Source organism: Cygnus olor, chromosome 17 (genome assembly GCF_009769625.2).
Source record: "Cygnus olor isolate bCygOlo1 chromosome 17, bCygOlo1.pri.v2, whole genome shotgun sequence".
Classification (NCBI taxonomy): Eukaryota; Metazoa; Chordata; class Aves; order Anseriformes; family Anatidae; genus Cygnus; species Cygnus olor.
In genome coordinates, this window is record NC_049185.1 from 3590735 (window position 1) to 3616679 (window position 25945).

At 53.1% G+C, this 25945-nt stretch overlaps 1 long non-coding RNA gene across 3 annotated transcripts in view; it reads left to right on the forward strand.

Annotated features, from left to right (window-relative positions):
• Nucleotides 1–2976: 2976 nt before the first annotated feature.
• LOC121079471 overlaps nt 2977–25945 on the forward strand; it is a 28969-nt gene continuing 6000 nt past the window's right edge. The window contains exons 1-8 of one of the 3 annotated variants that reach the window (XR_005825040.1): nt 2977–3102; nt 10161–10284; nt 10589–10808; nt 12949–13091; nt 15303–15398; nt 20217–20505; nt 24721–24903; nt 25369–25484. This is a non-coding gene — a long non-coding RNA (uncharacterized LOC121079471). Of the gene's footprint in view, nt 3103–10160; nt 10285–10588; nt 10809–12948; nt 13092–15302; nt 15399–20216; nt 20506–24720; nt 25485–25945 lie in introns of all 3 variants that reach the window. The other 2 variants (XR_005825039.1, XR_005825041.1) reach the window with 2 other exon arrangements.

A 25945-nucleotide genomic window follows, 5' to 3' on the forward strand; every position in this document is an offset into this window, starting at 1 on the left:
AGCTAGAACAGCTTCTTCCAGGGTGGGGAGCCTCACGGGCACGCTCTGCTGAGCGAGGAGAGCGCTCGAATGTGCAGTTTCCTGCTGTGGCTTAGAGGGCTATGTCTATATTTTTAGGGGTTTTTTACTCCTGTTATTGAGATGGGAAGGGAAGATTAAGGCACTTGATGATTTAATCAGCATAATCTCCAGATAAAACATTCATATGTTATACTACTGGGAGATGCTCATTAATGCTGGCTTGGTACACATAAGGTAAATTAAATCATTAGTTTTAAGACTGGATTAAGTACACGTATCTCCTGCCTCCTCAAAAGGCAGTTCAGTAGTTCTTAAAAGCTTCTTGGCTTGGCATTTCTTGGGAGTCATCAAACCCTTTCAACACAAGTGTCACGAGATGGAGCAGGTACAGTACTTTAATGTGCAACCACTAGCTCCTGTTGGTGAGGTGCGCTCTGCTGACCCAGGACCTGCTAAATGCCTCGCGTCTCCTGAGGCATTTGCTTGGTTGTTGTTTTTGGGGCTCTCGCTGCTCTGTTCAGCAGTGGAAGGGTCAGTCCAAGTGTCCCGGAGCTCGCAGTGGCTATGTCTGAGTTCCTCAAGTTGCGCAGAGCAGGCAATTACAGAACAGTTACCTCTCACGTGCTGATGGCTTCTGCAGCGATCGGATCAGTTGAAGGCCAAGAGCAGAAGGACTGTTTAATGTAGCATCAGGTTTGAAGGTGGACCTTGTTGCTTTGGGATGCTCTCAAGCCAGCTGAAGACATCAGTATTGGTGCTTGCAGTGAATCTGATACTGTGTAATATCTCAATATCACCACTGTGCCAGGTTGGGCAGGTAGCTGTATTACTGCAGGAGAAGATGAAAAGATCCCCAGCTGGAATACGTTACTTCTCACTGCAGACATCAAGGATTTGTCACTGACAGAGCAAAAGGGGAAAATATTATTTTTGGTTTGATCAGGCTGTTTTCGCTCTCACAGCTCCTCAGGCTACAGCAGAGCTGACTAGACGTGAAGTGCTGTCAAACGCTCTGCCTGCTTTACCTTTTCCTTTGTGCAGATTTTTCATGAGGGGGAGAAGTGCTTTTTTAATTATAACGTAAAGGAACTGTTTGTCGTCTCTCATGCACTGACAAGAGGCATGGGGGCAAAGCTGATATGCAGGATGTATTTTGACTTGGTTTAATGTCTCTTTCAGGCTGCTGATGCCTCGGTTGCATCTTCATGCCGATCACCTGCGGCTCACCCCATGGCCATGGAGAATCAGGCAAGTCCCTGCTTGGGAGCAGAGTCCTCGGTATCACACTGGGGGGACCTGAGATCTCCAAACTGCAGTCCTTGGCCCGCAATCTGGAGACAAGAGCCAAAGCAGCCAGTTTTGAAAGCCAGAGCAGGAGAGGGAATCCCTTCCTTTCAGGAGGGCAGGCATCTTGCAGGAAGCAATTAGATGTCGGATCACAGAGATGCCAAACCGTTTCCCCTTTCTCCATCCATGTGGCTTCCTAACAGAGATCAAACACGGCTGGATCATTTATTGAGGTGTTTGTTTGAAGTTGAGTGGACAGGAATCATTTCAAAACCGTAAGAGAAAAAGCTTTTAGCCCTCTCTGTTTTTCCAAAATAGCAACCGCATCACCACGCACCGTGGGGATGTCAGGGTGAATCTGTTTCACTGACAACAAGATTGTTCTGTCTAGACTGGGAAATGCTTTTTAACTGAGTGAGTCTGCAGAATAATTTAAAGGCAAAACACTTTACAGACGTTAAGTTTAAAATAAAAACTAGCTTGACACAGACGATGCTTGATGGATGGTTTGGGTGGGAGTGGGATGGCAGCTGGCTTTGAGACACAGCTTGAGGGCGGCGACTGACAGATGTCATTCAGCTGCCTGTGTGCAACAGCCAGAGACAGGCACTGTGACCTGGTGGCTGCTGAACTGTCACCTTCCCTGCCATACCATGGCAGCGTCTGACACTCTCCACTCCAGCTCAGTTTGGTAAGGCCAAGCAAGGGTGTTTTGGCCAGGGCTGGTTGCTCTGTGCCTCTGAATCGGGCAGCGTGGGCGCGTGCGCTGCCTTCTGAGCTGTGCTAGGTCTGCGCTGGGGTCTTGGTTGTGGCCCTTACTTGTCCCAGGCCCTTCTTCTGCCAGGCAGATAAAAGGTGTTCTCCGTTTCTGGAGCAAAACTGCTTGGAAATCCGCAGAGGCAAGGAGAAGTGTAGGAGTATGACCTGCCTCGTACCAAAACACAAGAACGGAGGCAGTCCTGGGCTTCCAGGTCCCTTTCCCCTGGTTCTCACCACGAGCAGAGATGCTCAGGGCCTTGCCACGTTGAACCTGCAATTCCTCCTTGTGGTGCCAGCCACCAGAGCAGCTCTACCAAGGCATCCAGGTGGACCTGTGAAGTGCTCGTGCACAACACTTGGATCTGTTTTGAATTTTGCTCTTTCCTGGGTGGTCGGCCCAGCTCTGTCCGCCCTTCAGTGCCTGGTGCCCACCGTGCTGCCTGGCCACCACCGAGGGCTGCAGAAGCAGAAGGGGTGGTGTGGAGGGAATACGAGCCTTGCATTTGCCATCTGTGCAGAGAGGCTGGCAGCCAGGGCTGAAGCAGAGATATGTGGTGGTGAGATTGCAGCCCAGCTGGCATAAGGAATTTACTTTCTTCTGGCAGGAAAAAAAAAAAAGACATTAAAAGTGTGGCTCAAAGGTTGGAATATCTTTATTTTATTATTATTTTTTTTTTACCCTCACTTTGAGGAGAGCTTTTGCTCAGCAGTGCATCAATGTTGCTTAGAGAAACAGCAGCCACTCAGAGCGGGAGGGATGCCAGCCACCCAGAGTGAGCAGGCAGTGGGTTGAAATAAGGGCGGAAGAAGAGACGTGTCTCTGAGATGGGCTGATCTTGGAGCTCGGGGCCTGGCTCCACTTCAGTGGCAAGAAATAAAAACTTATTTTCTCGCCTCTGTCTTTACAGATCAGAACCATGCTCTCTGTCTGCAGTACAAGGACTTCGTGTTGACCACCCTGCTTGGATTAAGGAGGATGCAAGGCAGGAGGAGCAGAGGGCTTAGCCAAGATGTCTGTCATCTCCCTTCAGAAAGGTACTGCTGGCTCCTAACTTGTTGCTTCTGGGATCCTGATGAGTCCAAGTGTCACCAAGAGTTCCTGAAGGCTTTTGAAAGTGGATATCATAGGAAGTTTCTCTCAGGGCCAAGCTATTCCATTTGCTTCTGCTGATGAATTTAAGGGCAGGTTGTCTAGGGAGGGCCTTGCTGTCAGGTAGCATGGCAGGAGGTCCTGGGGCGGAGATGTGCCATGTCCTAAACTCAGGATAATTTAGGGCGTCCTGTTTTTTTCCCAACCAGTTGCCTGTGTGTGCGCCTTCGTGGAGCAATTTAGCCATGGGGTAGGCAGCAAAAAGCAGCATCCCGAAAAGGTGCGCTGGCAGGGGAGTAGAAAAGGAGAGATCGCAGTGAGATGCAGGCAGTGAGGAAGACAAGCTCTGTGCTTTTGCCAACTGAAGAGCTGGAAGGAACCAAGTTCAGGGTGCTGAAAGCTTTCCCTTCTGTTTCTTTCTCTGATGTCTGTTTTCTGCTCTCACTCTGTGCTAGCTGCTCTGTGCCAGATTCAGAGGTCATGGGGGAAAGGAGAAGATGCAAGTTCAGCATAACGGGAAGTGGACTTGGAGCATTCTTCACTTAAAAACAGCAAACGCTGTGAATGCTGCTTATTTGCTGATCAAGGATGTGCATGAATAAAGCGTGCTGTGGGAGACAGTCGCTTGCTCAGGTTCAAGAAACGGGTGAACAGTGAAATGGGGTTTGACCTAGGCTCCAGCCTTGCCTCTTAATTCTTGGCTCGTGCCTCATGTTTGGCAGCAGGGGGGAGGCAGCAGAAGGGTGCCCTGATGTCCCCCTTCTGCAGCTTTGCCTTCTGTGCTCCCCTGTCTGCTTCCCTGCTGCTGCTGCTGCCTCGTGAAAGACCATATGATTAATTATACTGCTCACAGCCTCTGAAAATTTATTTAGGGTTTTATGTTTGCCGCTTCTGCTGCTTACACAATGGCAAATCTGCCGTGGCTGCGTCCCAAGCAGGTGGCAGCTAATAGGTCAATAAACTGAATTGCACTATTAGAGCTGTCAAGCTAGGCTGCTGCAATTCAGGCAGGTAGAGGGGAAAGCTATCATGCTACGGAGAAGCCAAGACAGATCTGTTTTAGAAGAAATGTCTGGCTACGCTGGTTTGCAAGAAATTGGTCACTTCCCTGATAGCACCCACTGCTTTAATAGATCAATTTTTCCGCTGTAGGAAGTCTTAAGCTTTCCTCTCCCTGCCTCCACTGCTGTCCTAAAAATTAGTCTAATAGAACCTGTTCATCTCTGCAAGCTTTGGAAAGTATTTTCCTTAATGACTTTCATTGGCTTTTTTTTTGGGGGGGGGGGGGGGGTTGTGCAGAAAAGGGGGGCTGGAGAGATGGTCAGTTGAGGGAAATGAAGAGCAACAAAAAAGCCCCCTGAAAGCGTTGCTAAAGGCAAGCAAAAGCCAGCCCAACTTGAAATAGCTAGCAGTCACCCAAGCAGATTCAGAAATCACCTCTGCCTTTGAGCATCTTGCTTTTCGGTGCTGCTGTCAAAGGATTGGAGATAGCATGGCTTGAGCAGGTAAAACACCCTCGTACCTGCTGTTCAGAAGAAGAAAATAAGGCAGGGCTATGGCAGAGGCAGGTGTGAGCCCCGCATCTCGCAGCGGGTCTTGCCTGGAGGGAAGCAGGCTTGTTTCTAACTCCTGCTGATTCCTGTGCAGTGGAAATGAGGTGCTGGGGGCCTGGTGGAGGAAAGTGGTGTGAAGCGGGCAACTTTCCACATGGAAGGGGAGTGGGAGCCGCGTTCCTGCATGGCTGTGCCAGCAAAAAGATGGATTTGTTTTGCTCCGTGCAGTGTTGTGTGCGCTAACCCCACGTGTAAGGTGGGGCTGGATTCAGCGACTTGCTCTGGGATGCTGCAGGGCTGTGTCAGCAGGGCGCTTCGCCTACGCAGACACCACCATCCCCTTCTGGTGCTGGAGCTGCTGCATCTCCTGGGTGATGTACTGCTGACGTGCCACGCTGTCTGTGCTGCCCTCACAGGCTCCACGTACAGTGCCTCCAGCAGACCACATCCTCACTGGAAAGGCAATTCAGAGAGCCTGCCTCCTGTTTCCTGCCCCTTAATGCCCTCCTGTTAGGTTTTAGTGCTTCTGCAGAGATGGTTTGGATGAATTGAAGCACGTTGGATTTATTCCATAAAGCCTCGTAGGTAGCTTATGCTGGCTGTCACCTCTCCGTGCACGGTGAGCAGTGCAGCTTAAGGAATCATCACCAGTGCAGTTTTCTTTGCTGCCAGTCCTGCCTGATGCAGCTGTTCCCTCCAGGATGGCCAAGCACAGTGAGTAAGCCAGATCCCTCCACACGTGTACAGAGTGCTGCTCTTCTGGAGAGAGCAGAGCTCGTGCTCAGGAGCCGCTTGCCAGGTTCACGACGGCACACGCTCAAACTACACGTGGCTGGTTTAAAAGCAAACAAACAAACAAAAAAAAAAACAACACATGGAATTAAGAGATCTCATGCAATCAGTGTTGGAGTACTTGTCCTTTTTCACTGCTTTGGGGAATGGGGTCCAAGTTCTTCTCCCCATTTTGAAGGGGTAGAAATTCATTTTAATTTTGAGCTGAGAGTCTCGTTGGTCTTTCCCTGGCCTGAGGCTGGGCCTTCAAGCTGGATATCAACTATTGCAAAATTCAGCACTGAAACAGCGACTTGATGGACTAGAACTTGACTGAGCACAAAATTGCTTTCCTCGGCTGTGTCCCCTCCAGGCAAGATCTTCTGGTGTTTGGAGCTGCTCGTGCTGGAGGTGGGTGCATGTCCCAAGCCACAAGGGGACACCCCTGCAGTCAGCCGTGCGGTTTGCAAGCTCCTGGAGGTGCAGATCACAGCCAGCTTCTCGGGGAGCTCTGACAATCTCCCACAGCTCTCTGAGGAGGAATAATCTCCTCGAGCCCCGTCTCCACGATTTGCACAAGCTGATTTCTGTCCAGCATGTCTGGTGGCATTGCTGAGCTGTTCACAGTCACCCAGGCCCTGTAGCTACAGCCTTGTCCATGCCTTGTGCAAAAGAACTTTTTGCTTACAGCATCTGATGGAAGCAAGTCAGATACTAACGGCTGTAACTGCTGTGTTAGCTCTTGCTGAAGGACAGAAACAGTCGGATCTGGCTGTTCCCAATGGAGAACCCCCCCCCCTTTTGCCACCACCTCAAGGCAAAGGGGGTCTGTGGAGCCTGTCAGGGGTGCAGGAGGCCTCTGGGGAGCAGAGGGGACCCTGAGCTCTCAGCTCCTGCAGCAGCAGGGCGTTAGTGCTGCCTGCACCTCCTGGGGGCAGAGCAGTCAAGCGGCTGAGGAGCGTGGCACAGGGACCGCCGCTGCTGCAGGCTGGAGGAGAGAAGGGCCCCGAACAGGCAGTGGTGAGAGCAGAAAGCTGCATAATGGCTCCCTTTTGAGGCCACAGGACCTGGGTAAAGAAAGTGACTTTTAAAGGAATAAAGGAGACTTCCTTTTGGGTCAAGTGCTCTGGAAATGAATGGTTTTGAGATGAAAGCCTTTCTGCTCAGCTAACGCAGATTCACTTTGCCTAAAGGGAAGTCTGCCTTGTGCTGGGGTATTTTTCCCTCTGGAGGCATTGTGATTGCTTTTGAGGATGGGGTTTCAGTATACAAAGGAGAAGAAAGCTGAGAGGAAAACAGTGCTTTTAAAAGTATCAGGGGTTCCAGCGGTCTGTTGCAATTTGTCAGCATGTCTCTCTTGCTTGTAAAAGCCCCTGTCGGGTGCAGGGGTTGTTCCTCCTTTTTCCTTCATGACTTGCTCCTTCCCTCTGGCACCTTGATCAATCAAGTCTGGACTTCTTTTTTCCTTTCTAGGACAACCTTTTTGCATCAAGGGCTGCTTGGCAGACTAGCAGCAGCTTGGCATCTGGTGCTCCCTGTGAGTCGGTGCTTCACTCGGATGCTCCCTGACCTCAGCAAAGCTGTCCTGGAGGTCACTTGTTGTGCCTGAGCTGTACCCAGGGCATGAGCTGTCTAAAAGAGGTATGGAATGAACTCTCTCCTGATCAGTTTGATCAGAGGAGTCTCTTTTGAAAACATGTCATACCCCACGGACTCAAGGTACGCAAAGCCTGTTTTAGCTATTGGAAGCATGAGGTTGTCTCACTTCTCTGCTCTGTGCTAGTGTCTCCTCCCTTGCCCTGGAGGGATGAGGTGTCTCTGCTGCTCCTTAGTGTGAAATGTTGTAAACCCCAGGCATTGATTTCTCAATCAAAAGTGGCTGTTTGCTCCTTCGTCTGTGGCTTTAATGCCTGCAAATACATCGTTCACTCCCTAACGGTTTGCTTTAAGATTTCGAAATTGACTGTAGTGCTTCAGAGGTTTTGGAAGTGAACGGATTCAGTTAAACCAATATTGTTTGTGCTGGGTTACAAGTGAGTTCTGAACCAGACAGAAGCCTAGGTCATGGTGGCTCTCGGGTCTCAGGGGGACCTTTGTCTGTGTCCGGCCGTGGTGTGAGGCTGCATTGCTCTGCTGGGCTTTGGGAAGCTGGGGGTCTTCCTGCGTCAAGAGTGAATCTGGTTCAGCAGGTCAGTGGTCCCTGGGCACCTGGCTGACATTGCAGCATGTCCCATCAACAGATAGCAGAAAAAACCCACACCACCACCATGTTCCCATCCGTACTTCTCATACTTTGATAGCAATCGCAATGTTCGCTCTGTTTTCAAAGCACTGTACCTGAGCTGTTCCTGAAGTGCTGTATAGATAGATGCAAGCCTTGCTGCTGGAATGGAGCTGCTTCTGTGGAGGAACACAGCAGCTTAAGCTGGCAGGAATTACTGCTTCCCACGGCTGCTGCTCTGCAGAGATCGCTGGTCCTGACCTCAGGTGGGAGACTTTGCTGCAGTTCCTACCTCGGCCCCTGCCTGCAACATCGTCTGGGGTCAAACTGCTGCCACCATTCAACCTCAGGTTTCCCCTGGCTTAAAGGAGGGTGGATGAATGGAAAACCCTTTCCAAAGACCAGAACTGGTGTTGCTCGCCTGGCTGGGAGCAGGGCCTGGCTGGGAGCAGGAGCTCTGCAGCCCTGGGAGGTACTGAGGGATGTCAGCGTTAGGAGCAGAGTGGAGCAAAGGCAGAGGGTGAAATGCAGGTGACTCCTGGTGCTAATTGCATGCAGCGCATCTGTCTGGGGAGAAGCCGAAGGAAGCATGTCAAGGATGTCTCAGTTATTCAAGTGAGAAATCAAATTAAACTTTGCATCAAATAGTAGAGCTGTTCTGTGCTACGAGTTCTGTCAGATTCATTAAAGGTTTCTCCCTACCAGCCCCCCAGGAGTTAGTGAAGAGAAAAAACAATGCTCTGTCAGGGGGCTGTGTTTTCCTGCTTACCTGGATGTGTTAATGATATGGGTAGAGGAAGAGAGGATTATTGATTTTAAGCCTCGAGATACACGTGTGTGGAGGGGGAATGAGGACACCGACTCCACAACAATGCTTGTTCTGTGTGCACAGACAGCGAGCTGGGGTACGTGTCCAGCCACCTGCCCTGAGGGATGCTCGGTGAGGGCTGGGGGTGAAAGCCCCAGCAAGCTGGAGGTGTTGGGAGGTGCTCCTGTTCCCAGTTACCTGCCTCTTGGACTCCCATTAACAGGCTGGAAGGTGAAGTCACTTTGGGTACCCTGGGGTGTCTGGGAGTAACCTGGAAGAGATGGAAATACCAGTACCACACAGCAGTACGGGTCCAGATTTGCTTTGTAGTGGGCATGAGTCCACTCTTGCTCCAGGAAAAAAAAAGAGATCTGGACAACACATTGCTCCCTCCACGGGGACAGATTGTCTGGGGGCTGGATGGAGTACAGACTTGGCACGAGAGAGCCTGGAGCTAGAACGAAGTTGCCAGCACAGTGGCAGAGGAGTCTGCTGGGAATGTGCAATCCACGGCGTGCTGCAGGACTTCAGCTGCAGAACGATTTCCCAAAGCGTCGCACCAGAGGCTCTGCAAATTCCCAGGTGACCGAAGCATGCTCGTGCCTGCTTCTCACCAGAGTTGTGAGGCTCTCCAAAGAGCTGGCAGCCCGCAGGAGGAGAGGAACACTGAGCTTCATGCGCTGTAAATGCTGAATGCCAAAGTCATCTCTGGCTAAAGTGTTAAGGCGCAGCCTTGACTAATGCTCTCTGATTTTTTCATAATCCCTGATGCGTGTTGTGCATTGCCCTAGAAGCACTCAAGTGCTAGTTTGACATTTAAAAGCCATTTACAATACTGCTGCTGTGATGGCAGTAGAAATTAGTCTGACCCCAGGATGTAAAAATCCTGGTTTTTGGAGCAGGGCAACCTGATCCAGCAAGAGTGAGTCTCCTCAGGTTTCTCGCCTGCTGGTAGCTCTGTATTAGGGCTCTACAGCCAAGTAATGTCTTCCTTCCCTCCTTTTCTGTTGACTCATAAGAGATTTTTTTTTTTTTTTTTTTTTTTACAAATTTGAGGTGCTAACCCTCAGTTAGGCAACACAGATTAATTTCCAAGGTGCAATTTATTTCCAGAGTGTTCCTATTCCCAGCAGTGAGTGCTGGTAATTGCCATGGTTTGCTTTCCAGCCTAGGACTGAGAGGCTTGAGAGCCCGTGAACGTGGCTGCCAGGCGGGCAGTGCTGTCTGCAGGGTGGATTTTGTCACCTGGGAATCCAAGGAGCTCACCCAGGAGCTGACTCTGACCCAGGCACCGAAGCTCTTGCCTAAAGCAGTCCTTGTCTTAGGGGGTGGGAGCGGGCCAAGGAGTGGGAATGCCTGGCTGTGCCCGTTCCCTCTTCTGTAGTAACCCAACGGTCCAGCGATGCCTTTTGCTGTCTCTGTTCTTAGACCAGCTCATTTGCCCCCAGTGGGACAGAGGCATCCTCATCCTCCTCCGGTGTTCCTGCAAGGCTGAACGAGGCCTGTGTGTGTGCGTCTGGAGGCAGGGCTGCAGAAAATCAACGGGGCCAAAAGAAAATTGGGTACTATATGCTTGTCCTTCGAGCAGCCAGCACAAGGGATGGCATCTTTGCAGTGTGATGGCTCAAGGCTATTTTTTTGTTCTTCCAGCATGAGCTGTTGCTAAGAGCTCTGGAGGTGCTGTACTGAAGCTTTGCTGACGTGCTGATCCCTGCGACCGATTCCTCTGAAGCAGGCTGCACCGTCAACTTGGAGACAGCTCCTCCAGGGTGAGGTGGGCATCGGAGCAGAGCTGTCCCCGCTCACTCTGTAATCATCAGTCCTCAGCTGTCAGGGGCTTGTATGCATGCTTGGAGAGTGTCTAGACAAAGACAGGAGAGGCTTTAACTGCTGCAGTCCTCTGTCCTATTTTATCTCCATTTATGACAACCTGTGACTGCTGGGGCTGGATAGTGGCAAGGAGAGGAGAGAAGGCTCCTGTGTTTTGGGGATGGAGGAGCTCTCCTTCTGTCAGCCCCCTTGCTTTTGCCCGTTTCCTGCAGTCATGCAATGCTGACGGACTGTCTCTTGTCATCTAGATCAGCTGCACCTTTAGGAGAGTCTCCAGACGGCTCTTCGGGGAGAAAAGTTAGAGACAGATCAACATCTGAAAAAAGTATCTCCTCCGGTGGCAAAACACCGGCTTCACCTTGTGCCTCCCAAGGACAACTTGAAAAGGGCAAAGTGGAGCTGCCCCCGTTGCCCTTGCGCGGGGCTCAGAAGACTGCTCGCGAGCTCTTGTGGCAGCGTGACCTCAGGGTGAGTGAGGACCTGCGATGAGATCCTTGTCTTGGTTGGCCTCCAGAGGCACTGCTGTAACCCTGACATTGCATGCAGAGCTGGATAATATAAAATATATAATATATTAATAGCAAAATAGCCTTGTCTTATCTTCTGGCAGGCCCTGGCTCCCTGACCACATACCTAGCCCAGACTGCTAATACAGCAGTTGTTCAAAACGATGGATTTAGCCGGCGTCTCCAGTTGAGCTTGATCTATAATGCCTGTTTGTAGGCACTGGAAGTATTCAGTGCTCCCATGAGCTGGTGGTGTGTTCAGGCTGGATTTATTAGCCAGCTGGCATTCTGCTGGGCCATTTGTTACTGAGGCTCCTGCAGGAAGAGCCTCTGAGGCTGTAGTGTCCTCCATGCCGTAGGGAATTCAGGCTAATTTCTGGGAGCTCACAGACCGCTGAGTAGGGAGCCAGGTGTGTTTGTGTGGGTGGGAGTCCTGGCTTTTCGAGTGCCTGAAAGCAGAGAGCTTGGACCGCTGCCTGCCTGTTGTGTGGTTCCTCTGGAATGGGAGAGGAGAGCCGTTGCTCTGGTCCTGGTATCCACGAAGAAACACGACCTGCTTCTGCCCAGGCTGAGTGTGCCAGGATGCTCCCCGAGGGGCTTCTGGTTTCCTTCCTTAAGCCTGACCTCCTCCTCCTCCATTTGGCGATGCCTCGTGATGCAGGGCACTGCTGGCTTTTCTCTCTGTGGCTGTTCTGTGGAGCAGGAATCGAGCCCTGGAGCACTGCCTGGCCTTCGCAGGGCTTGTGCTCAGAGATCAGGCCGGGCAGCTCCAGAAATGGAAATTCAGCTGCAGTGGAGAGCTGAGGGGCAAGGGAGGTGCTGACTTCTTTGCTGCCGACCTCCGCTGTCAGGAGGAGAATAGTGTTCTGGCTGTTGCTCGTGTTCTTCCTGGCTTAGCACGGGCAAGGCACTGGCAGGATAAAGGAATGCAATTTCCACAGCTTGCGTCGAGATCTTATTATGCGTTTCCGTAAAGTGAAAGGGGGAGGGAACATCCCAAGCATTTTGGAGCTGAGGCACTGCAGGCACTGTGCCTGCTCTCCTGTGCAAATGGGGGCAGTGGAGCTGAGCAATGCCCGCACCAGCTGGTGATGGTGAATGTGGCTGGCCCTATGGGTAGGGGGGTAATGGGTGCAGCTGGGTGCTCCCAAGCTCCCGGGTTGTTTACAGACCAGGTCTTTATTGTTTCTTAGGTAGGGACCTACCATCACTCCCTTCTCACTGTCTCTTCTTCTCCAGCCCCTTTCTGGAGGGTTGCACAGTCCCAGCCTCACCTGATCCCACAGCTTGCAGCCGAGCTGTGTCCTGAGCCCAGTCCCTGTTGCTTCTCTGAGGTCTGAGAGCTGATTTCAGGCTGCAGGGTCCTCTGAAATCACCCGGGGTGAACTGCACGAAATCACAGTCAAGAGCTGGCCTTCTGGCTGCCATCAAGGGGCATGCAGCCTGCTCGAGTGCGGGGAGGTTTCCCTAGCAAAAGGCGGATCAGTGGTCACAGTGCTGCTGCTTCTTAACACCGTGACAGGGAGCCTAGCTTTAAAGATGGGTGGCTAATGAAAATCCTCCTCTGAAGACCATTGTACTTTGCAGGAATAAGTACCTCCACTGTTAGGGTTGGTTTTTCAATCTCTAAGCACTGTGTTCTTCAGCAGCTTAAGCTATGTGCATAATAAAGCCTGTAATTGAGGCAGGCACTTAGGATAACAAGGGAGCACAAGTCTGGAATAAACTGAAACATGGGGAGCAACTGGGCTGGTCCCTAACGGTGCTGAGCTGTTCCCCACCTCACGGTGGGCCTCCTTCCCCCAGGAACCAGGCTGTCCCGGCTGCTGGGAAGTCCAGGCTCTGGGCTTAGCTAACGAGCGAGGGCTGAGCGTGTGATTAGTGTTTTACAGCAGCCTCCCCGTGGCCTCGTTACGGGGTTAGGCATTGTGAATGTCGGTCTGATCTGAAACGATTACGAGTGCCTGGAAATCATTAGCCCTTGCCATGCCAGGAGCACAAGTCCATCGCTTCTGCTTTCCTGCTGATGGACGTATGGGCGCGTGGGGAAGCGGATTTCATGTGTGCTTTATGTGATTTCACATATACTGTTGTCCCTGCAGAGCTCTCCAGGATGTGCAGTCCGGGGTTTTATGCCCAAGCCTGTCCTGTGCTTGGCTAACGGCCTCGCTTCGTTGCAGGATACTGAGCAGAGCTGCTGGGGCGTGCTAGCCTGGGGGAAGCCACGGAGCCACTGGTCGCCCAGGTAGGGAATGGAGCTGGGATGTGCCATGGGGACTGTCTGGAAGGGAAAGGGAACAAACTGCTATGGCCACTAGCCTGCGTCAGGCCGCTGGGAACGTGGCTGAACTGAGCCCTGGGAGCGCCCCCCCTTGCTGCGTTCCTGCCCTTGGGTGCAGTGCTGTGTCCTGATGGAAGGAGGGAGCCCTTTTTGCCCCCCTAGAAGGGATCGGCGCTGGCTGGGAGATGCTGCCCCATCCTGTTGGGTCCCCAAGGTGAGACAAAAGCAAGCGTTCAGCAGGACCTGCTGCTGCCAAGTCCCTGCCCTGCTCTTGTCCCCAGCCCGCTAAGGTGTGTGAATGAAGCCAGGGGGGTGTAGCGAAGCCAGGAAACCCGCCGTGCTTTTAGGAAATAGCACACTCCGGAAACTGTCCCACTTTCTGGAGAAGTCTGGGCTCCTGACAGAAGCATGCTTTAGATAAATTGCTTTTGTTGGCTTGTTTGATATTATTTGTGTCTTTACGTACGTCAGGAGGGAGGGGGGTGCATAATGCTAGATATGTTAGGGGGGCTGCGTGTTCGCTTTGCTGCCTGGTGAGCTCTGGAGCCCACCTCCCTCAGCATCCTGCTCCGAGGTCCCAAGGGATACGAGGCTGGGCAACGAGTCTGCTCCACCTCAGGGAGACCAGCCCTGGCCCCCAGCCTGTCCTCGTCACAGAGGGAACGGCGAAGGTGTTTACCCTGGCAGCAGGCAGCGCATGGCCCCGAACATCCCCTCTCTGCTCAGCCCTAATCCAATTCAGCCCCCATCCTCCACTTCTCCCCGGCAAGGCTGCAGGTGTGAGAGGCCGGCTGCTTTGTTTGGGGCTGCACAGATTAGCTCTCCCCTCGGGAGCAGCTTGCTCAGCTTGCACTCGAGATAACGGGGCCATGTCCTCCCGGCTGTCGGACTCCTCAGCAGCTGCCGGAGCTGTGATTAGCCTCAATTTATGCAGGCTGTTAAACAAACACCTGCAAGCTTCGGGGGCAGAGAAGCCAAGTCATTTTAGTAAGCAGCTAGGCACGTATTGAACTGAGAGCGTCGTCCTTTTCTTGCAGGGCTCTCGGAGCTTCCAGACATCTCTAGTTCCCGTGACACTTGTAGGGCTACGAGCCAGAGAGAACGCTGGGCACTGTGGTGACTCTAATATTGTGTGATGTTCTCACAGTACTGGGTTGATTGCAGTGGGGACAAGCACAGTTGTGACTTCTGGGGCTGCTGCAATAGCCGCCGATTTCTAAACTTGTTCTGCTCTTATTGCTTTCTCTGATGTTTGCTGTTCTCTGTAGCTTATCCCTAATCCCCAGCAAAAGTCCTGCCATTATTGCCAGCAGTGTGATAGGTAACGTAGCAGGGGCACCGCGATGTCAAGATCTATTGAAGTGTTAATAAAAGGGCTTACTGTGGAGAAAAGGAAATCCTGCACCTCCAGAGACCTTGCTGAAGCATCTCATCTAATTAACCTCGGAGGTGATCGCTTACAGCAGTGTTGCGTGCCAGCAAAGAGCCCAAAAATAGTCTCCATCCAAATGCAGCAAGAAGCCATGTGGCTCCCCCTCTTTGTAAAGCCTGGCAAGGCCTGCTGCTGAGAGGGGCTAGAACAGAGCACGTTTGAACTATTATTAACCGCACAGAAGCGTGACTGAAACTGCTGGAACATTGTTCTGGGTCCCATATGGGCATGGATGCATGTGTTTGTACCACGGGTACACAGAGCGCTGGAAAAGAGGTTTTGAATTGCACCCACGGGCTCCCAGTTTGGAGAGAACTGCTAGCCTCTGCCCTTTACCCAGAGCAGGCGCTGCCAAAGGGCTGCTTTTAACAAACCAGCAGCTCCCAGTCCCTGATGACACCCGTGGTGGTTTGGGAATGGTGCATCAGAGCTGGCCGCTAGCTCCAGAGCCAGCTGGCGGATGCTGCAGGAGCTGCTGCCTCACCCGAGGGGGCTGCAGGGCTGCATCCTCTGCTCCAGCAGGGAAGTGTCTCCTGGTGGGATCCCCGAGCGCCGTAGCAAAGGCTGAAGGGTTCTCTTTGTGAGTGGCTGTGCCCTGGCAGCGTGCCTGCCTCCTGAGCTGCACCCTGCTGCGTTGCACGCTTGTGTGGGGGAGGCGGATGGATTTCTTCCTCCCCAGCTATTTCTTTCAGGTCCTAAGGGAATTCTTTCAATGAATTCATCTGCTTTCTCTTTCTTCACAGGTATCTGGAGAAATCCCGTGCTTCCAGATAAGGACACGCCACATTTACAGTTGCCTACCACCTTTAACACATCCTCTTCTGCATGGTCACATGAAGGTAAGATCTGCAGCAACCAAATCACCTGCTGTTCTCTTCCATCCTCCACTCTTTGTTTCCACCATGCTCCAGGATGTTCTTTCTACCGTATATTTTTGCAGTCAGTTTACTAAGCCTTTCCCCTATGAAGGGGAAAAAGGAAAAAGAAAGCTCCACAATTTATCGTGCATACAAACAGCAGGCAGCAGAGCTCAAACCTCTGGTTCCATGGCCCCTTTAGCGAATAACCTAGCAGAGAGGAGGCAGGTGCCTGTCCTCACCGCTGACTGTCCCATCTGGGAAGACAGAACTGCTTCTCAGGGGAGCTGTGAAGAGGTACGAAACGGAAGGAGACTCTTCCCAATTCTTGCATTACCAATAACTCAGTTAGCTGCCCTTTGCAGTGCCGGGATTTTCTGAGCCTTTTGTCCTGAACTGTCTGCCATCAGCCCTGGTCCTCAGCAGGGATCTCGGCGCTGGGCTGGGCAAAAAGACCCGTGCAGTCACCCACCCTGCTCTGCTTGGGTTTCGTTTCCCAGCCAGGGCTGGAGGTGCAGACTGGGAGCACGAGTCGGCGCTGGCGCTCTCCCACTGAGGAGCAGAACCCCCCAGCAGTGGTGGCAAGGCTCGGCGAGCTGGTGGCTTGGGTAGAGAGCGGGGTTGGGTGAGTTTTGGAAGAGGAGAGCATCTCCTGACCATCCCTTAGTAAGGGCGAGGCTGCCTGAGCAAACAGCTGCCTGTTATTTGCCGTGCAGTAGCTCTCCATGTACGCCTCCTACCCCACACTTATTGTAGGGGGGGAACAACGTCACTCGTGTTCACCAGGATGCAAAGAAAAGAATTAGTTCTGCACAGCATCTGAAGCAAAGACAGTGGCGAGCCTGCAATCAGCGGGTGGTTTTGCCCAAAGAGGGCAGTGCCGTGCCATGTTCCTCCCCAGCCTTTCTCTCTTCCTAGGAAGTGGCTCCCCCAGCCCTGGCTGTGCTCTGCTCTTCCAGAGAAGGGCTCTCTTCTCTGCAGAGCTCGATGAAAACAGCGAGTATCAAAGATTTCTTAAGGGAAAATCGTCGTGGCTTATGGTGAGGCAATTTTATTTTTTTCTGTGTAGTAATTACTTTAAAAAAAACAAACAAACCATCTTGCAAGTAAGCATCACTAAAATGCCTGGTCTGTCTTCTGACAAACTGCTTTTCTCACCAGCTCAGGCAAAAGCACACATCCCTAACGCTGCCCAACTTTAAGTCGGATGTGCTCCGATTTACATTTCTCTTGCCTTGCTGCCTTGACTCATCGTCTGTAACGATGGCCGCAGGCTTTTCTCTCTGCGGGGAGATATTTTCCACCCCGCCCCTTCCAGCTCCACGGGAGATGTGTTGGTCCCTCTTTCCGTCTCCAGTAGCTTTCCCTTTGCACCCGTTCTCGAGCTGTTTCTGCAGAGAAATGTTTCTGCAGCGTTTCCCGTGAGATGGGGCTCGTTCCCTGCCCCGCTGATAGCGGTGCCGTGGGGGGCGCTGGCACAACCCTGGCCCCGCGGGCAGGTCCTGCTGTGGCTGTAGGTCCATCCCCAGATCATGGCCATCGTGCTCCAAGCAGGGAGCGAGGTGGAAGGGCCGGCTGCCCCCTCTGCCTCTGGCATCTCGGGTCTCAGTTGTGGCTTGCCTCAGAGAGCAGGATCCGGCCCCGTGACTGCTGATCGCTTGCTGCCCGAGTGGGAAGCGTGTGCTGCGGAGAGCTGTCATGGGAGGGGAGCCGGGGCTTCTAGGCTGCTGCTGCTCCGCTCTGTGGGAGGGAAGACTTCAAATAGCAATTGGCTGATGTTGCCTTTTCCCGAGAAACAGCCCTTGCCGTGCTGGACAGTGGGCTGAAGGAGACAAACAGGGCTTTCTCCAGGGGTTAAAAGCTCTAATTCTGGTTAGATATATTTATGTAGGCTTTTTTTCCTTTCAGAGAAGGAAGATTAAAAAGGCTCTGACTCCTTTAAATAGACTTGTGTTTCCTTAACCGGCTAGGAGCTCAATTAGGAGCGCTTGCTGTTCCTTTCCACCTAGCGAGGACGGCTGTCGTGGTCCTCGTGACACAGGGAGTGCAATGCTGCCAGCTTTAACTCTTAGCTTCCTTCCAGGGGCACCTGGAGTATCTAGAAACCTGCCCTCGCATTAGCAGCACGGGGGCTGAAAACAAAGGGTCTGTTTTCCCTTGACAGCTGTCAGAAGGACGAAGTTATCTTTTGCTGCTTGTTGGTTTGTATTATTCTATTAGCCAAAGCATCGCAGCGTAAAAGATAATTTAGTCTGGGTTAATGCAGCACAATGCAAAACTCATTACCGAGCCAGAGCCACGTTCTCCTGCCACCCCCTTGCCTGCTGTAATCCCTCAGTGTGCTGAATGTCCCTGCTCTGCTCCCGGGGAACAAACTGGGGCGTGGGGGCAGCTGTGGGCCTTAAACAACGTCTGACAGCGGCTTTCAATGAGTTTAGAGCTGTCGCTGTGTGGGAATGAACGTGAAGCTCCTTTCCCCGTGCCTGCTGCTGGAGCGGAGCGAGCTGTGGGGCTGCTGAAATCTAAGAGGACAGCTCCTGCTGCCCGCCGGGGTGAGCCCCAGGCTGCCCTGCCTGGGCGCTTTCCACAGTCTGACCACGTTAGGAAGCCGCAGCAGCCAGGCGCGAGGTGTAGCTGGTGCTCGGGAGGCCTCCAGCTTTCTGCAAGCAGCCCCGGAGGGACAGGGGCTGTCTGGTCCAGCAGGTCAGTGGATAGCATCCCCTCCAAGAGTGCTTCAGAGGGCTCTGAGCATCGCTGGCTGAACGTCAGCGCTGGCACCGTTGCTTCCTGCTGCCTTTGGTGGCTCTTGGTGCCGACGTGAGCAAATGCCGCTGCTGCTCTCACTTAACGTGGGAGGGCAGGAGCATCTGTCCCCTCCTGCTTTCCTATTAGCGTGCTGCTATGAAGGCACAGAGCCATCTGCCCGCAGAGGTTGGGTTCTGTGGTATTTGCTAACCCAAGAAGAGAGAACACCACTACAGGAAGGCAGCCGGAGTGACATGGGATGTGAGATCCTCCTTCTCCGAATTTGCTGAAATAGGAATTTCCTGTGTGTTCCTTTCCCATTGACCAGAGGGAAACCAACCCACACAGTACCAAATCTCCTGACAGACCCTTTTCAGAGCTGCTGAAGAGACTCTCAATGGGGTGATGGTCCTGTGCGGCTCCTTTTGGGATGTTTCCTCATCGTCTTAAAGTCAGCGTTGCCACCTAGGGTCTTGCTTTCACCTCTAGTGCCAAGTTCACGCTGCTTTTGCTAAGCACTTTTACTCCTGAGGACATCCGTGTGACACAGCTGGGTCAGAACGGGTTTTACGGAGCACAATCGTTTACTATGAGCCAGCATTTGCGGAGTAATTCCATACAAGTAATTAGCTGGGTCACTGGTGCTTGCCTTGGGATCTGTCCAGGGAATCCCAGAACTGCTCAGAGCTGAGAAGTACCTGCGGCTTGCTGGCCTGCCCAGTGTTATGGTGACAGCCTGACCTGGCCCACCAGGAAGTAGCCCTGGCCCTTTGGCATGCCCCTTCTCATGACTTCATCTAAATGCTGCTCTCTCTCCTTAATCAAAACCAGTGTAGTGCTAAGGATCTGAGTGCACAGGGTGCACCCCCCGTCACAAACCTGGTGATATTAAGTCCAGGAGCATCACATTCTGGATGTTTATACGGGAAGCAGCTTTCTTCCTTCACCCTTTAACTTTTTTTGTTCCTTCATTGTGTTAACTAATACATCGTTTAAGCTGTATGTCAGTCCTTGTTCTTGCTTACTACAGACGAAGCTGGCTTGTCAGCGCTTTTTGCCTCCTTCCTTTTCCCATCGGCTTCGGAGAGCTCGGGTAGAGCTGCTACATGTTGGGTCTGCAGCAGCATTTTGATTACCTCTCATACACTACCACTGTCGACACAGACTGACCCATCCGGCAGTCCAGTGAGTATATTGCTCTTGACAAGCTTTATTTGCCCTGGATAAGTCAGGTAGCATATCTCCAGTTGCAGGTAATAGGCAGCAACGTCCTCTCTGCATCTTCTTGGAAGATTTTCCAGTCTCTGTTTCACCCGAAGGGCCTTCCTTGTCTCCACCACAGTAGGATGCAGAAATGCCTCAACTAAATCTGAAGTGTGGAGTCCAGAACAGCAGGGCTGCTTTAAGTGAGGCTCTTGCCCTGGCTAATCCCATCTCGAAAAGCACGAATTATTATCTCAGGCTGCGGGACTTCTTCCCCAGATATGTTGGTCACCTTATCTTTGGTATCTGGGAGTCGCCCTGGCAGTGTACGGGCCGTTATCCTCTGTGGGGAGCAGAGACATCAGCCCCTGCTAAATGCCAGCTGACAGTGTACTTTGCTGCCTGCTTTGCTGCACAACATTTTCCTAGATCTCTCTCTGTCCCGTGGATGGTTTCGTGCCCCTCTTGGCAGGCTGTGATCCCTCCAGCATTGTGCGCAGCTGACTGTGGTGTTTCGAGGGTGGAGAGGAGCTGACAGAAGCTTTCTTGTACCTTCTGCTTTGACACACTTTATTGGGTTACTGTGGCAAGGTGTTGGTAGCAGGAGCAGTTAGGACACATTTCCTGGGCACAACGAAAGGAGATGGAGATCTGAGCTTCGTTTGCACGCATGTTGTCCCCGGCTTTGGTGGGGGCACGAGCTGGCTCCATGCAGCTGCTCTGCCTGGTTTAGTGGGCACGGCACCAGGTCCCTCCTCCCTGGAGGACATTCAGTGTTTTTTAAAGCCAAAACCGTCAGCACAGGTAGGCTCACACTTCCCATGAGCATCAATCTTTGTGTTCACTTCCCAGGTTGCCAGCAGGGGTGAAGAGCTCTGCTGGAGAGCAAGGAGGGAAGCTGCACGCAGTCACCTGCAAACACTGTAAAGAGCGTTCAAAGGTCCCCCTATCAACTGTAGCCCAGCTGCACCAAGAGACCCTGCTCCTGATGTCCTTGGCTCCTGCAGACGCACAAGAACCAGGCTGGCTGCGTGCTCCAGGTGGAGGAACAAAGGAGCCCTTCATCTGCTCCTGCAGAGCAGGCTGGTGGCCAGCCCGTGTGTGGTGCTTGGTTCCCCCTGCTGCAGCTGAGAGGTGGGAGGTGAGTGACAAACCTGGCAAACCGACTGTGCTGTCCCCAGGGGTCAGCCTAGGGTGGAAAAATAATTGGGCAGGGTTCCCCAGCTGTAGCTGCTGGGCTCATACCTGCTTGGGAGGAGGTGGGGCTGCAGCTGGGGAGAAGTGGGGACGTGGTGGCTTTCCAAGAGTCCCTGAATGAATGTGGGACCAGTGGGTTTGAAACCCAGCTCTGTAGCTTTGAGCCCTGCTCTGGCTCCTCGCAGCACTCCTGGTGTTATGAACAGCAGGAATGGGCTCTGCTGCTTCTGTTAGCAATCAGATTGCTGCTGCATGTTTCTCCGTCAGCACGTGGGCTCGCTGGGCAGCCCTGGGGACACGCTGTGATTTGGGGTCCCTAGGAGAGAGGCGCTCCCAAGAGACGCGTTAAAGCCAGCTGCTTTATCAAGTGCTCCCTTGGGCTGCACGCCCTTTGTGGTACCCTTGGGCATACAAGCCTGAATCCGGGCCCTTCCCTTGTCCTTCACAAGGTCTCCCTCTTTCCTGCATTTACACCCTTGCTTCTTCCTGCTGCAGCAGCATCCTGCCGTGTTGCTGCCTCCTGTCTGCCTGCTCTGCCCCTCTGCCAGGGCCCAGGCTGTGCCGGGGTGGCCTCCCCTCTGCTCCCTGCCCACCTTGCCATGCAAGAGAGCCCAAACTGGCCGTGCTGGTCATCCAATTAGTTTTGGTTCACATTAAGTTGTGGATAAAGTTGCAGATATTTCTGTGCAGAGATAGGATCTTGCCAGCCAGCCCTTCTTTAATAAGATCCCAGGCATTCAAGGTGCCTGATTACCTTATCTCCCCTCTGCAGATGTACGTTACCCACCCCTCTCACCCTGAAAGCAAGCCAGCCTGGGAGAAAGCAGCAGCAACTCCGCCTTCTCCAGCCCTGCAGGCAAGTTGTAAGGCAGAAAGAACAGAGAGGGAAGCCGGCTTCCCACCCAGCCGCCCGCGTGGAGCGGATGCTGTGAGCCATTTCTGCACAAGCTTCCTGTTTCCTCTCCCCTCTCCTCACGCTGGTGCTCATCCTTGCAGCTCCTTGCTGCAGGGGGGAGGCTGTGGCACGGCTGACTCATGCTGCTGGCGTGATGAGAGCCCCACGCGTGGGCTCCCTGCGGCACCTCTTTGCTCTCTGGCTTTGCTCTGGTAGAAGCTAAAACTCCATTTCTAGCTCATAAAACCTGTGCTTCTGCAGCTCTCAGGGCCTCCTGGATGCTCTTCGGTGCAAAGATGCACGAGTGCTGGTGGCTGGGCTCAGGCAGGGGCTGGATCAGCCACGAGCAAACACACACACACGCTGGAGTGAGGGTGGTTTCATCAAATGGCCAAAAAGCTGCTGGTGGCCAGAGTGGCCACCGGGAGCAGACAATGTAGAAAAATAAGAGGAAAATGGAAGTGGGGTGGGGAGCTGGAATAGCAGTTCATCCAATACAGAGCCTGGGAAATGTGGAAATTGCAAAGGGAAGAGAAAAGATGTGAAGAGAAACTTCAGAGGGATTTCTAGCAGTGAGGAGGAGGGACTGAGTTTTAGAAAAGAGAAAAAAGCCCTTGCAATGCGATTGCAATTGGAGAAGTAGAGCGCGTGGTGTTATCTGGAGAAGGGCTGACGCCATGCCCACGTGAAGGTGAACGTGCACCAATCTGTTCCCACTCCTGCAGCAGCCGAGGGTCGAGTCAGCAGCCTTTGGGAGGCGTGGGCGGCTCGGGGCAGGCAGGTGGCGTGGTTTCAGCTGGAATAGAGTTAATTTTCCCCCTAAAAATGGGTTAAACCACAACAGCAGGTTCCCTCGGCTCCTGCCCTGGGGCTGTGGAGGAGAGGAGCTCTGTGGGTCCCACATGCTGAATCCGGAGTTGCCGGGCAGCGCAGGCAGTGAGCTGCTCTCCTGTCTTTTTGGAGAACGGTCGATGAAGGTTTCGTGGGAGGTTAGGTAACGATTGACCTCGCAGGAACGGGCCTTATTAAAACACGGGGGCAGCTTAGCTTGCAGCCAGGTCAGTCTGTGTTGCAGGAGATGGTATCGCTGCTGTCAGGAACTTATACTTTCCTCCGGTCGGAAAGTCTTCGGCTCTGCCTTGTTATGCCCCGGCTACAGATGTAGACCTGGATCTTGGCTGTTTTCCTGTGGGGCATCTCCCTCTCCATCGGCCAGCTTGAGCTCGTACCAGCACGGGGCTGGCTCCCAAAGCCCTCGTGGGTCTGCCCGCAGGTGTTTGGCCAGAACCACCGCATCCGCCTGAACCGGAGGAGCCCCGAGCCCCAAGGACCCACCGCCTGCGCGCAGCAGCTGCAGAGAGGAGAGGCAGGGCTCTCTGCGATCCTCTGAGCGATGCAGATGAACCCACACCTAATTGCTTTTAAAAATTTCCTGTTGCTATGACGACTCCACAAGCGAGATGCACTCAAGTGCTGTCTCTCCGCTCCCAGGTCTTGCATCGCCACCAGAAAGCCGTGCGTGTACCTATGTACGTACACACGTTTCTTTTCCAGCTTTCAAAGGTGGCTTATAATCCCCTTGGAGCATGAGCAGAATCCCTGCTGAGCCAGGGAAGGGTTTACTTGAAAGGTCTCATAATAAGGTTAAGGAAAGGCCAGCAGGCGCTCACCCTGCTGCTGAGCACTTCAATAGCTAAATTTAGTCACTTGAGTCATTACTGAGTCAGCAAATTGGGGGCAGGAAATCTTGATTTCGCTCTTCCTCCTTTTTCATCAGCAATACACCCGAGGCAGGCTCTTAAGACTGGTTTCTCTTCTAATCCAGCATGTTACCTGCCCGCGGTGCTGTCCCCTGGAAGCCTGTCCAGAAGAAGAGCTCCTTTCTCCTCTGCTGCAGCCACCTGCCCTGACAAGTGGCCTGTCCTCAGGGAAGCAGCGTCGTTTCCTGTCGTTAGCGATCTGAGACGTGGAAAGCTGGGTCCAGTTGGCTTTGTCTCTTGTTGGGTAGTCACTGGTCTGGGCTGGGGGCAGGTAGTGCATCCCCTGGAGCTGCTTGGAGATGAGTGAAACCCCATCCAGCTGCTCTTCTTCCAGCTCTCCGTGCCTGGAGTGCCACAGCAGAGCTAGCAGCAACAGGAGAGCTCTGAAAACCCCTTGTGAGTGCTAAAATAAGCAGCAGCAGGAGATCCGGACTTTCCACAGCCGCCCTGTGCGATGCCCAAGCCTCGTCCAGGCTGGCCTGTCCCTGCGCTGCGCTGCTCGGCATGCAAGCTGACCAGGGCTCACCCAGCACGGACGTGACCTGGAAGGTAGGTGCCTGCAGCCAGCTGGCTCTTTCCACAGGAGCTGCAGGCTTCGAGGTCATCAGGAGACTGTGACAGGGCAAGATCAGAGCTCTGTGCCTGGTGGGACCCTGTCCTGGGCTGGAGCAGGACAGCAGGTTATCCACGGCGCTCGTCGGTGCCCCTGGAAAGCAAATCCTGGAAGTGGAGCCCCTGTTGCTAGCTGATGGTATCAGTTCATATTAGGTCCCACTGAGTGCATTTTACATAATTTGTTTCCCAGAATGAAGTGTTTTACAAATGCAGCATTTAATCACCTTGTAAAAAGGGATGAAAAAACTACCTCCTCCCCCTGGGGCTAGCAAACAGCTAAAAGGGAATCTGGAAGAGAGAACCGTGTGTTCTCCCCACGGCGCTAGCTGGGCTGCAAAGCCCAGGCGGGCTGGTATTGGTGCCTGCAGACAGCAAGAGGTTGGCCAGGGGGAATTCAGAGGGTCAAAGAGAAGAGCCCGTGTTGAAAACAGAGTGTGATCCAAGTGGAGCTGCCCCCAGCTTCTTGCATGAGAGCTGGAGCTGCTCCCACCACTTTAGCATGCCGAGTTCCCTCTCGGGGGCTGCGATACCTTGCAGGGAGGAGGTAGCGTGGGTGCTGTGAGATCAAAGCTTCAAAGCCCTGTAACTGTCCCCAAAAAATAGCTCTTCCTTTGGGCTCTGGTGCTCCTCTCACTTCTGTTTCTGGTGGAGGCCCCCAAAACTTGACAATAGAAGTACCTTCTCTTCCCCAACTGGGGGCGGAGATAAATAACTTGCACCTGGAGATAAATCAGTGGCTTGCTGGACAGTGAAGGGCGAAGCGAGCAGTGGGTGCTCTGTGCCCTGCTTTGGATGACGGCGCGGGGACGCTGGGTGCTGGGCTGTGTGCTGCAGCCCGCGCGAGGCTGGTGAGCTGCCACTCTCGCTGTCATTTTTGTTTTGTTCACAGCAAGCGGAGGATGAAAAATCAGAGTAATGGCCGAGGAGACGGTATCCACTTGACTTTTCTTGCCCATGGCGTGAGTGATTAATCTAGCGAAGGCGCTGCAGCGGAGTGAGACCACAAGGTTACGCAGCCCGAAGCCTACGTGCTCCAGGAGCTGGAGGATGCTGCTGGACTGGCAGCCGCAAGGTGCGTTCCTCCTCCCCTCGCACTGCTCTGCCTTTGATCTGCTTCCAGGAGGGGAATTTTGTTCCCCGTTCCGAGCTGCTTCAACCCAGGCTGGCGGAGCAGCAGGAGCCCTGCTGTAACTAATGAGATGTTTGCTGCTCGCTGTCTGACACTGCGGTAGGTACTCTGTGCTGTCTGAGACCTGTGATGATAAACCAAGCCTCCCGGAGATGGAGTGGCTTCCCAGTGATACGAGACTGTTGTCCGCTTACTGTTATCCGATAGGATCTCTCCTCCGAGCTCTGCTTAAGCCTCCTCTGTAGCGTATCGAGCCACTGAGGTCTGATCCTGCTGAGAAGTGGTGTAAACTGAGAGCAGATCTGCCTGCCAGCAGTCTGCTTCAGGGGCAGAGCGGCACCGGGGCCCGCAGTAGGGCTGCTGGACATTCATGGAGAGCGTCTGCATTTTGCAGTGTGGCTCTGGCAGGTGCTGGAGGGACTTTCCTACAGACAAACGTGATTCCCCTCCTCGCTGCCCAAGGGCTGAGAACCCCCTGCGCAGAACCAGCACTGCCCCTCCTCTGCCCATAGCTGATGCCAAAGGTAACAAACAGCTTGGAAGGATGCTTTTCTCGCTAGCTGGTGGTGCTTGCTTATTAAAGGCCCCTGCACAGGAAAGGAAACATGATCTTGGCCTCCCTGACTGGGAGCACGACCTTTCCGGGGCTTGGACGTGTGTTGCTGGCGGGGTTTCTGAGCAATGCTATGCCAGGGGAGATGTTCTCTGCAGACCTCGGCTTGAGACGCCGCGGAGGGTGGGCAGTGCAGTGCAGACTGATTAGGGGACGGGTGTCTGCCTCTCCCGTTATTTATTATGCTGTAAAAGCCAAGGTAATGTACATCAATAAATGCTGCGAAGGGCTTCATGCGTGTCAGCTGTGCATATTTTATGGAGCAGACACACTTTCAAGACAACAGGCTCCGTGAGTGAGAGGTTGGTGTGATTAATGCTGCAGCCTTCAGCTGGCTGCTCTTTCACTTTGCTGCAACGCAAAGTTGATTTC